Source organism: Chionomys nivalis, chromosome 16, assembly GCF_950005125.1.
Source record: "Chionomys nivalis chromosome 16, mChiNiv1.1, whole genome shotgun sequence".
In the NCBI taxonomy this organism is placed as follows: Eukaryota; Metazoa; Chordata; class Mammalia; order Rodentia; family Cricetidae; genus Chionomys; species Chionomys nivalis.
The window spans coordinates 9,225,667-9,238,832 of NC_080101.1; the positions used below are offsets into that span (position 1 = coordinate 9,225,667).

The 13,166-nt window shown below is 40.4% G+C and overlaps 1 protein-coding gene across 2 annotated transcripts in view; it reads left to right on the plus strand.

The window, feature by feature from the left end:
* Nucleotides 1–13,166, plus strand: part of Tox (thymocyte selection associated high mobility group box) — a 283,895-nt gene that overhangs the window by 235,818 nt on the left and 34,911 nt on the right. The window lies entirely within an intron of this gene.

The following is a 13,166-nucleotide window of genomic DNA, read 5'->3' on the forward strand; positions in this document are numbered from 1 at the left end:
AAGAACCCTACTGAGCTGAGCTTCAGCCACATCGTGCTGTGAGAATCTAACATCCTACAGTCCCTGCAGGGATCGTGAGTGGGGGGGTCAGAGTGTGTGCCAGAATGTCCTTAGATGACAACCTCACATCGCCTGACCCAGCTATTCTGCACTAGTGGTGGGCAGGGTCGAAGATGACTTTGCAGGACAGAGACCTGGGTGCTAATGTTTGGCGGCTCCTTACCGTTTTATCACTAGATGCATTTCCTTGAATCATTTGGGGGTGGGAAATTGCTTTTTTAATGCCCTTGCAGGGGAAAATTGGCTGAGTTCCCCTTTAAATTCCTTTGAAGTTGTTTAAGGAATTGTTCCTTTAAAATATAATACTTTAAAAGGAGAAAAGAAAAATAAATGACTTCACCAAAACCCTGTATGCTTTTTTGCCTGAAAACACCAAACACTTGTTTTCCCTTCCCTGATTACCAATGAAGCACTGCCCAGATTTAGCCCAGTGAGAAGGATGTGTGTCTACCGGCTGTGAAAATGCCCACCAGTACACAAGTACTTTCTATTTGCCCTCTTTTTTTAAAGATTTGTTTTATTTTTTATTATGTATTGGCAGTGGGCAGCCGATGTGCAGGAGAGTTCAGGTACCCAGGAGGCCAAGGGCTTTGGCTCTCAAAGGGGCTGCTGCTACAGGCGTTTGTGAGCTGCCTTCAATGCCAAAAACCGAACTTGGTTCTCTATAAGAGCAGTACAGGCTCTTACCTCCCGCTCCCCCTCTCAAGACTCCTCTTTTATTTAAGAAGCTTCCTAATAAGTAGTCAGGTGTGTCCACCGCTCTGTTTTCTTCTCACCTTCATGAGAATTTGGGGATGAGTTAAACTGCCAACACACTGATAGGCCCTGCTACAGGATCTGATTATGCAGTTGATTGCCAATGTTTACACTAAACTCCTCATAGCCCAGAGGAATTGTAATCCATAGGTTAATTCCATTTACTGACAGCATTGAAGGTACACTGATAGTATTTTCTTATTTCTGAACTCTTGATGCACTAGTATTTGGGAGTTCTTAATCTTGGAACAACGATACAGTTGGCCACCAAGAATGACTCCACTCTGAGGCCCCTGTGATATACAAACCAGCCAAACCAGAGCTCTCACACACCAATTCAGTATTCCCCTGCCTCATACCAGGGCCAGGGGCAGCCAACGAAGACCAAACCAGAAAAACCCAGAATCTGTACCAAGCTTTTCCCCTGTTCTCTCAGCATACCCACGGAGCCTGGTAACTCCTGCCCACAAAACTGCCAAGGCATGTGCTGTGTCCTCTGTTACCCGAGTCCTCTCTGTCCCTCAGGGACTCAGGTCCCTCCCCAGGTGGCCATGTGCTCAGCTGTGCCTCCTGTTGTTCAGATCTGTGATTGTAAACTTCTCCCTTTCCATGTTTTGCTGACTTCCCAAAGAAAATAAAATCAGATCTCAGGTACAAATCTTAGTGTCTCCTCACACATGTCTGCTTCTCCTACCCTCGTAGTCAGGCCTGCGGTAAGTGAGGCCATGTGCATGGACAGAGGTATCTAATAGAAATCTAATTAATCATATATCACTGGGCTCATGAGCGCCTGGACATGAGCTATCTAGATAGCAAAGACAGTTTCCTAAGAAAATGCAGATTATTCTAATAGTACCCAACAACCAGTAAGCCTGGATCCAAATACGAACACTAGCTGCATGTTGTGGCCGGAGAGCCGTGGGCTGTAGACAGTCACCTAGACAGAAATGATATGTGTTGTATTTTACTGGGAGATCGATGTTCAGCTCACAGTAATGATCAATTTTTACATCAGGATTATGTCTTTATCAGACTTCCTTCCTGAAAATTCAAAATATTAATGCAAAACTTGTAGTAGCGTCTTCTGCCAACAAAATGTATACAGGACTTGTCTTAATTACAGCAACATTCTATGCACTCTGCAGCCTACATGGTGGCTAAGTAGACAGGAACCTGAAAGTCTTAGAACTACTTTCTGCCATTTATTGTTAACCCTTTAGGAGCACAGCTTGTCATTGTCCCAAGGCATGAATTTGTACGTTATAAACCTCCATGCTGGTGTGAAATTTTACCGGTGAGTTTCCTATCCAATCGCCTGATACCCACATCTCAAAAACCTGTATACATCTCTAAGTGGCGGCAAGCCTGTATGGTTCTTGGCAGCAACTCTTGGGCTACTAATGTGGGGGCAGGGGAGAGGAGTTGAAGAGATGGATTTCTCAACAGCATCCCTTTTTTCAAAAAAAATGGATTTTTTTCTTTTACACGTCTCAGGAAAATTCAGCTGCTATTACAATTCTGTACGCCGTTGCTTACTGTGGATTCAGAATTCCTCTCCCATTTATTCAACTTACATGAGCTAAACTGCTAGAAAAATCCTCTGCTAAAAGTGCCTAGGCATTTTTAATGACAGTTAAGAATTAAACAGCACTTTTTTCCTTTATATGTGTGTGTGTAGGATTTGTGTGCAATGTTGTGTATTACAGCAACTCTAGTTAAAAAGTGAAATAGCACTAAGCAAAAAGATCATTGAAATCATTTCTAACAAGTGAACCAAACAGGAATATTGAGCTCCTCCCCAGAGAAAGCATCTTAGCACACCAGGCTGTCTTTACGCAATTACATATTGATTCCAGTTTATCTAATTGAACAATTAAATGGAATACCTCTGTTTTGGCAGGAAAAAAGTATTGTAAATACACCGGTAGAATTAATTATCACCTTACAAACACCACCCATGGCTTTGAGAGCTCTGGAGTGGAGTTGACAGCTGAGTTACAAATGAAGCCTGCAGAGAAATAGTGAAGACATAGAAACTCAGGCTGAGGCTCCGAGTCTGTAACCCAGTTCCTGTGAGTTAGCAGACTCTTCAAGATGCTTAGAATATCTGGCATTGCATGTGTATTTGAATGTAGTTGTTCCTTTAATTATCCATTAAGAATCACAGTAGATATTTTTCTTCCTTTTGCTTTCACTTTTCCATTGAAAACATCCTTGTGTTTATGTGTCTCATAAATGATGTATAGTTGGGTGATCTTTGGCTCTGCAATGGAGCGCTTACAGCCTGACACAGACATCTGGGCCTCCTCAGTGTATTGCTTTCTATTTGCAAATACGTTTTAAATTATTTGTTCTATCTTCTTTAAAATTTTTATTTTGCTCATCCAATTTTTCTGATTTTAAGACTGGAAACTTGGTGTTCTTCTTTCCTTGTTTTTATTAGTTCTTTGAGAGTTATGCATTTCCTGTAACGTGTTTTGGTGATGTTCATGTCTCCAAGCCATTTCTAATCCACTCCCCCTTCCATCTCCACCAACTTTGTGTCCTTTTTCTTAATTCCTTCAAGACCAATTGTACTCACAAAATATCCTTGGTTGTGTGGTCTTCCAATGGATCGTGGTGGACTTTCGTCTGTAGCTATGCTCTTAGAGAAAATTAATTTTCTCTTTCCAGGCAGCCAGCAAGTGCCAAAGCTCCATGGTTAAGAGCCAGGTGTATGCCAACTCCTCTTTCCACACTGGGGCATGGGCTAGTACAGGTTTTGTATATGAAAGGTGTAAATTATTTTATGTCTTTACATTGCTATTTAGGTAACTTTTAAGTCTAAATACTTTCCTTCTGATTTATAGGTTTATAGTTTTGTTAATGTTCATCTTAATTATATTTTTAGATCCTTTCACATAAAAAAAAAACTTATTAAAATACCCTGTACATTGTTCTAGGTAATTCTTTTTCTTCCAATTTTATGTATATGTACCGTTTACATCTAGCATTACTTTGTCTTAGCTTTAAGGTGTTCTTCCAGCATCAGTCTTATTGGAACATGCCTACCATAAAGAACCTTTCTGCAGGGCGGTGGTGGCGCACGCCTTTAATCCCAGCACTCGGGAGGCAGAGGCAGGCGGATCTCTGTGAGTTCGAGGCCAGCCTGGTCTACAAGAGCTAGTTCCAGGACAGGAACCAAAAACTACAGAGAAACCCTGTCTCGAAAAAATTCAAAAAAAAGAATCTTTCTGCTGAATATGTTTCTAGGTTGACAGTTACTGCCTTTCAGCCTTTGGAGGCTGTCATGTTATACTTTTGAGACCAGATTTCTGTTGTTGCTTTTGAGAACTGCTTTCTCCATATTTCCTTGAAAGTACCCTGACTGTCCTCTCTGATTGGTTTGAAAATATCTTACCTTTGATGTTCTTCAGTGCCAAGGTGATGTATGTGGGTTTCTTCACATCTATCTTGAATTTAATTATCTCTGTACTTCATCATTTCAGAAATATTTCAACCACTTTTTTTTTTAGATGGTGCCTCTTGCACCCTTCTCATTTTGTAATTCTGGGAAGGTTTTAATGCTAGACTTCCTATCTTATCCTCCACACCCCCAAACTGCTATGTGCAACTGTGTTACCTGCTAGACTAGATTAATTTATTTATATTTATATCTTAGTTGGCAATTATTTTTTTCAGCTATATCTAATCTGAAATTAAAATGATCTTTGGAAATGGCAATTTCAAGTATATTAAAAATACATTTTATTTTTCTCACATCTAGACATTTTCTTAGTTATTTAATATTTTCTCATATATTTAGTCCCTTTTATTCATAAATTTGTTGCACACCCTCTGTCTTAGTTGCGTTTTGATTGCTGTGACAAGACACCATGTCTAAGGCAGTAAATAAAGAGAGATAGAATCCATGACCATCATGTCAGGGAGCACAGCAGCAGGCAGGCATGGATCTAGAACAGTAGCTGAGAGCCGACATCCTTATCTGCAAGTCGGAGGCAGAGAGAGAGAAAAAGAGAGAGAGAGAGAGAGAGAGAGAGAGAGTTAACCAGGGGTAGTGTGGGCTTTTGAAAACTGAAAAACAAACCTCTATTGAGATTCTTTTATCATTTATGAAAAATAAAACTTGGGTATAAATATTAGGGAGTAAACCTGAGAGATCCATAGAGCAAGCGAAACATGATCTCTGCTCTCAGAACAGAGGTTGGACTCTATCGGTGGTCTTGGAACAATCAGCACCAACAGATCTCCCGGAACAGACCCCAGTGATACACCTAATCCTTCGCAAACAGTTCCACCAACTGGGCTCACTAGATGGTGTTGTAATAGGAGCGGCGGGGTTGCGTCCCCGGCACCCGGCCGCCCACATGGCTTAGCTTATGCCCCGAAATAATTACACGGAAACTGTATTCTTTTAATCACTGCCTGGCCCCTTAGTTCCAGTCTCTTATTGGCTAGCTCTTACATATTGATCTAACCCATTTCTAATATTCTGTGTAGCCCACGAGCTGCCTTACCAGGAAAGATCTTAACCTGCGTCTGTCTGGAGAGAGAGAATCATGGCGACTCCTGACTCGGCTTCTTTCTCCCAGCATTCTGTCTGTTTACTCCACCCACCTAAGGGCTGGCCTATAAATGGGCCAAGGCAGTTTCTTTATTAAATGAAAGTAATTCCTCCATCATTTCCCCTTTTTTTGTTTAAACAAAAAAGAAAGGCTTTAACTTTAACATAGTAAAATTACATATAACAAAACGGTTATCAAGCAAGAATTACAGTTACAATATTTATATCTATTTTATCTTTTATCATAAGTAAGGAGAACTATAACTAACCATTCTTCAACTCCATCAAAAACTCCAGAAGGATATAATATTACCTAAGTAAACAAGAAATAAGAAACTTCAAACTTTAGAAATGACAGAGACATCTCGCTGCCTGTACAGTCACCCAAAGTTTCTCTGTACCGTTGGGGCATCTGTCTTCAGCCTACAGGCCTATAGTATCCAGCAGACATTTTCATCAAGCAGGAAATTCCAAAGACAGTTTAGTCACTTTTTGCTGTGTCCTGCAGAATGTCTCGCAGACTCTTTTATGAGTCAGGAACCCCGAAAAACCATCTCACCTTTAGGCAAGTTTAGCAGTCCTCTTTCTGCGGGTTCTCTGTGTCCAGTTTATGCAACAGTCCAGGCAAGAGCAGTTTCTTGCCCAAATGGCTATCAAACTCCATAAGGAGCCTCTTCAATGCCCATCTTCCTCTTGAAGTAGATTGGTGCTGCCAGGAGCAGACGTGTCTCATTGTCATGAAAAGCCCTAAATTATTAAAACATTTAAAATGCCATATTCTGCAGTCTTTGAAAGATATGAAGAATGCCTATCTAGCTGAAATATATCTATGCACATCTAGAAAATCTAACTAACATGACTAAAAGCTTGACAATTATTGATGATTATCCATTAACAACCTATATACATTACATTTTTAAATTAACTATACAATCACAATACCTTAATCAAGATTAGAAATATGCATATACATATAAAAAAATTGACCTTAAAATCCACACCAATGCAAATTATTCATATCTATATCATATCCCCCTTTAAATGTAAAAGAACATTTATAAACCATATTTGGGAACATGGGCGCAGTTTTTCTCTCCAAACTGCTTCCTGCTGAATGGGGGCGCTGTATTCAGATCTCTTTCATGGTGTAACCTGTGTGTCAGGGTCATCTCAGTCGGCAGTTGAGTGAAGTAATTTTCTGAAGGTGTTCACAGCAACCTTTCAGGAGGGCGTGGTCTATCATACCATATCGGGATAGACGCAATCCACAGAGTCTCATCCTCTGTGAAAACAAAAGAAGACCCTCTCCAAAGCATCATATCCTTAGACCCATATTCTGAAATCATAATACCCTTATGTCCATTCTGGTTTAGCTTGGCAGCCCATATAATGAAATGTCTCTCTGTACTTAGCTCCTTCACAGTCAAAAATTTTAAAGAAAACACAATAATACAAAGAATCCAGACTCTCTGTGAATTTTCCATTTTTACGCGGCTTATTTTTCTTTATTTCTTTTAATCTATAACTATCTGTACTCTTTCTCTTTAAAGACTTTACCCTTTTTTTTAAGACATTAACTTTATTCTTTATATATATATTTTTCTCTCTCTCAAGCCTACGTACATTCATCCAACAGTGTCTGAATCAGTTCTATTGTGAATCTGTAATTTTTTTACTATCCAGGAGCACTTTGTTTTGTGCTTTTAAATCGCTAAGCACTTGATCTAAGCTGTGACATTCCTAGGTCAAAAACAGGTACTGCCTGCTTGCCCCGCCCAGTCCAACATGGCAGAGCCGCTCGTGCCTCTGATTTTTGCACATTGCACCAGTAGCATGGTGGAGCTGTTTGTGCCTCTGAGCCGCAGCACAAAATGACTTCCTTTTAGGCACACAGTGAGTCTAGTTGCCATCAAACAAATCATAACACTTTATTCCAAATGCTCCATTCAAAGACTCTTTCTCCCGCAGGAGCCAGACAGAGATCGCAATGGCGGCACAGCCCAGAAAGCCGGCATTTTAAAACAGCCAGTTTTTTCCTGTTGCTGAGTCAGGACAATTTCTTTGCGGCACACAACCCAGAAACAGCAAAAAGCTGTCTTAAATTCTCTTTCTGTCCTTTTTAAGCCCTCTCAGGTTTTACATGGAGTTCATTAGCACGTTGGGTGCCACTCTGTTGTAATAAGAGCGGCAGGGCTGCGTCCCCGGCACCCGGCCGCCCACATGGCTTAGCTTATGCCCCGAAATAATTACACGGAAACTGTATTCTTTTAATCACTGCCTGGCCCCTTAGTTCCAGTCTCTTATTGGCTAGCTCTTACATATTGATCTAACCCATTTCTAATATTCTGTGTAGCCCACGAGCTGCCTTACCAGGAAAGATCTTAACCTGCGTCTGTCTGGAGAGAGAGAATCATGGCGACTCCTGACTCGGCTTCTTTCTCCCAGCATTCTGTCTGTTTACTCCACCCACCTAAGGGCTGGCCTATAAATGGGCCAAGGCAGTTTCTTTATTAAATGAAAGTAATTCCTCCATCAAGATGGCTCACTTTCCATGCCTATTTGAATTTATTCGCATAGGGAGAGTTGATGGCACTGCTAAGAACGAAAGGAGAATGGACAGAAGCAGCAGGGTTTTTCACGTGTAGAAATGGGACATGAAGACAGTGCTGTGGTGTGCCCCGTTTCCGTGGTGAAGACTTTACAATGTTTACTTGATATGACAAGCGTTATAACTGGAGTTCTGTGCTGTTTGTTCAGCCTATTATGCAGATGGTGCTTGATTAAAATCTATTTTAAACTGCAGCGATTACTGCAAGATAGTGTGCATTAAAGAGCTCTCCTGGTTCCATTAAAGGCTTCGCGACCATGGCAGTTTATTTTAAATGTGCTTATAGACATTTCTAACTTCTCCGGAGACGATTCAATATAAATGACTCTCTTTCCGTGTGTGTGTGTGTGTGTGTGTGTGTGTGTTTACACTGTTAAGGATTAAACCTTCAGTGTTTTGCGGACTAGGCAAGGGCTCCAACACTAAATCCCACCCCTGACTCTCCTTTCCCTGATATTGCTAAAGTCTTGCATCTTAGAATAGGGAAGTATTCAAGCAATATTCTGAGCACATGTTTCTTTTAAATTAAAAGATTATTATTTCCTTGTAATAAGTAAGTTACATGAACCCATTATAACTAGCAATAATACCTGACAGGAGGTGGCTTGTCAGAAACCTAAAGATATTGTAGAATTATGATAAATACATCTTTCCCTAAGTAAGATAGAGGAAAACATGTGCAACATAAAGCATTTGTGTAATATTTATGAGGAAGATATATGTATTTTGAATGTATTTATTAAATAGTGCTTTAATTGAATATGAAAAAAAATCTGTAAGTAAACAGTTCGGCCATGTTGTTAATCGCTATCATTTTCATAAAATTTTAAAATGCACTTCAAATCTTTGCTTTGTGATGATAAACCTTTGCCCATCGCTGTGGAATAGAAGAGCAGGAATGTATGGTGAGTCGTTGAAAGACACCACATAGTGGAAAGGGGTAATGATTCATAAGACTTCTCATTTTCTGTGGGCCTGTCTTCTTTGGAAAGTGATTTTGTGATCTAAATGGGATACAATGGAAATGAACTTTACTCTCTAGTTGCAGAACCTTAGTAAGTTGATCAATGCTCTAGAGGAGTGTTCAGTGCGTACTTCTATCTCATCCAGCATAACAGCCAATAGTCAGCAATGGCTGCTTAGATTTATATTTAGTGAGTTAAGATTAAATGCAAAACCTTTCAACTCTCAGTTGTACCAACTTTATGCTTGTGGTGTATAGTTATATGTTGCTAGTGACTACTCTTTTGACATGGCAGAGAATATACCTATCAGTCTAGAAAGTTCTATGAAACAAGGGTACTATGGATTATAGAACCCAGAACTTCTTAGTAAGTTAAGGTCTGAAATTATAAGCTTTCATTTATAAATGTATGAAGCCAAAATCCAGACAATACCCAGGGACATATTGTAAATCCATTTAGCTAATTTTTTTTCCAGCTCAACCATACTCATTCTTATGTTCATTCTAAATAGTTTGTGGTCAAAAGAGCTGGGTACTTTTCAAAATACAATCCATTACTGGTATATAAGTGGTTCCAAATTGAAGCAATGCTCCTTTCCGAGGACGCTTTGCATGTGGCCAGCGACTATGTGCTTTTCACGGGAGGAACAAAGCTACCGATAGAAAGTGGGGCGGGGGGGGGGGCTTACGAATTCCCAGCTCATTAAGCAAACTCTAAAAGGGTCACTCATTTCTGAATGTTTCTTAAGTATGAAAAGTGGGACAATACAAATCACACATCAGAGGACTGTGCCTTGTGTTGCCAGCAAATATCTTGACCAATCACTGCCAAGGTGCTTGAATGCAGAAGACGTCGAGCCATGTCAGGGATTTTCATTCTATTTTATTCCATCTAAAAAGGAAAACCATCGTGTCCATGAAATAATCTATTATGCAGAAAGACTGAACAATGTAATAAACAATGCTCTGTGAAATGCATTTTAGTTCCATGCATATCTCTTTCCCCCTTCGTGTGCATCTATTGTGAACAGTGGGACACTATGTCAAAGCATGGTGGAGATACATGCAGGCAATTTCATAAGGAATCAGAAGATTACAACTCAAGATAGTTTGGATGACCTAGATTAATTTTTGAAGGGATGACAGTGAATCTTGATAAATGGCAGCAAATGGCTATCTCTGAGATGGGTCCTCTCTTATGCCTGTCAGTTTTCAGGCATGGAAGACAGTTCAGAGCGATACTGGACTGAGTGTGTCTCGAAAGAGAAGGCTTGGCATGCTGGTGAGTGAAAGATGGGACTGCTCTTGGGTTAGCCAGAGCAAAAACAAAGATGATGCATTGGTATGAGTGTATGGCCTGAAGGGCAGAGTGATACCACACCTTCTGGTTATCAGCTTTCTGTTTCTCAGGAATGTCATATATGTGACCAAAGACTCAGAGTAACACTCCATGGTGCATGGAGTCTCTTGTACCTTCAGAATATGGAGGTAGCGATCATAAAATGCTTCCTTCTAGTAACAAAATCTGACATTAAGACAAAATGTACCCTGCTCAATGATATAAACCAAGCTAAGAAAGTCTGGAAAACCTCCAGATGGCTAACTGGAAAGGTTTAGGGGTTTCTAGAATGTGCTATGCATTGCTTCAAAAATATTGTCTGCATTACAGTCCGTATCACTGAGCCTCTTCTGTTACAGATTGTTCTCTTTAGTCAATTGTCTTAGTTAGGGTTCCTCTTGCTGTGAAGAGATACCAATATCACAGCAACTCTTATAAAGGAAAGCATTTCGTTAAGGTAGCAGCTTACATTGTCGGAGGTTTAGTCCATTATCACCATGGTGGGGAGACTGGTGGCAAACCAGGAAATGTGGGTGCTAGCTGAATCTTGATCAGAAGCCAAAATAAAAATAGACTCAGAAACTGGGTGGTATCCTGAGCATAGGAAACCTCAAAGCCCACCCCCACAGTAAGACACTTCCGCCAACAAGGCCATACCCATGCCAACAAAGCCACACCTCCTAATAGTGCCACCCGCTATGAGCTTTTGGGGCCAATTACATTCACACTACCACATCAGTCATCCTAAGAAATAGAATATTATTATGAAACTGAGAGAAGAATTATTATAAAACCAGTTTAAAAATAAAATGATCCTGAATTATTGTGGTTGGAGAAAGGAAATTATTTAAATAATTTCTGGGAAATCCTTTAATAAAAAATCTGTTACATGATAGATTTATCTCTTGACATTTGATTATCTTCTGGAAAGACTAACATAATTGTCAGTCACAACTATTTCATTTTGCCCAATCATTACTATTTTAATTAAATTCTAAAAGGATATAGGTAATATTCTCATTGAATAAGCATTTACTTATCTGTGCATATGTACATTATTAAAAGATGAGTACAGTCAAGATAATTAACACACCCACCACTTTATCTTACCTCGTCATTGATTGTTGTTTTCTTGTTATTGTTTTTTTTTCTGTTTGTTTTGTTGCTAATGAAGATATTTACAATATACTGTCAGCATATTTTAAGCGCATACTACAGTATTGCTTACTGGAATGACCATGCTGCACACCGTACCCGCAGAAGTCACCCACAGTTGAATACTTGTCTCCTTTGGCTACTCCATCTTTAATATTGTTTTTTTTTTTCTAATATGGTTTCAATTGAAGTAGAATTAAATCTCTCTACCTCTACTTTTCTCCCTCCAGCCTTTCCCAGCTACCCTCCTTCACGCCCACCCCATGCCCCCTCCACTCTCATGTTTATAGCCTCTTTTCCTTTGGTTATCATTAATGCATGCATGTGTATGTATACAAACGCATATGCACAAAGATATCAATATAACCTGCTGAGTTTTAGAGCTGACCACTCTCCATTGGACAGGTAGTAAGGGGCTCAGCCCTTTGGAGAGATGAAGTCTGGAACTTAGTTGCCCATAGTTGTTTGTCTAGGGGTAGGACCCTGAGCTGCCTGTAGTTGTTTGTCTAGGGGTAGGACCCTGAGCTGCCTGTAGTTGTTTGTCTAGGGGTAGGACCCTGAGCTGCCGTTAGTTGTTTGTCTAGGGGTAGGACCCTGAGCTGCCTGTAGTTGTTTGTCTAGGGGTAGGACCTGAGCTGCCTGTAGTTGTTTGTCTAGGGGTAGGACCCTGAGAAAATTTTCTCCTTTCACATTAGCACGTCCAGTGAATAACCATTGTTCTGGTCTTGTTGCAGCTGTTTCTAGGGGAGACTGTTTCGTAGAGGACTTCCTGATATTGTGTATTTTTTTTAAAAAAAAAAAAAAGCAAAGAACCTTTACTCTTACACAAGTCTGCAAACTCAAATTCTCCATGGGTCCAGTGTATTGGAGTGACCGAAGAACCCTGAGCTCAGTTGGGTTTGGCTTTTATAGCAACAAAGGTAGGGGTGAGGGATTTCTAAGATTCAGGACCCCTATTGGCAGACATGTGTCTATGGCTGTCCTGGTGAAAAGCCATGCGGTGTGTACTGGTAGGTGATTCTATCTATAGTGGTCGGAACATTGGGAATTTCCTTTGGATTGTCTGTTCCTGGGTACTGCCAGCTTAGGACTTTTTCCTGAAACCCAGTGCGGCCTGCCCTGGCAGTTGTGTGACCTGGGCCCCACATGGCCTGGGCCCAATTATGTGTGGTCAGGCTGCCCTGGGTCCCACATTGCCCCCTTTTCACAGTTACCCATGACAGGACTCAATCATGGGTCCAGCTTGCCTAGGGGCTCAAGGAAGTAGTGTTGGGACCTTAATACCATTAGCTTACAGATTGTTTTAGGAAAGTGACATTTGTATCTATTGCCATTCTTAAAGCCCTGTAGCTGTGATCTTTGAGTACAGCTGTATTATAATCCTGAATGATTTATATAGAAATAATAGTTTAAGGCCATTTACTACCTCTCTGGATCTGCATAAAGAAAGTTAAGTGTCTTATCTTATTGCAGAGTTAGTTTAGTTAATAAATCAACCAATGTACAATTTTGGGTCTATTTTTTGGTATGTCAATTGGCACTAAAGGTAGCCATTTTGTCCCCCATGCCATGGAGTTCCCCCTTGTCTCAGCATTTCAACCTATTTTTGGCAGAGAACATGGGATGATGTGTTCTTTTCTGTAACTACTTCAAGCTGACATTGGGGCATTGTTATCAGGGCCCAAGAAGGCGGAAAGGCTAGCCAAAGGTAATGAGGGGA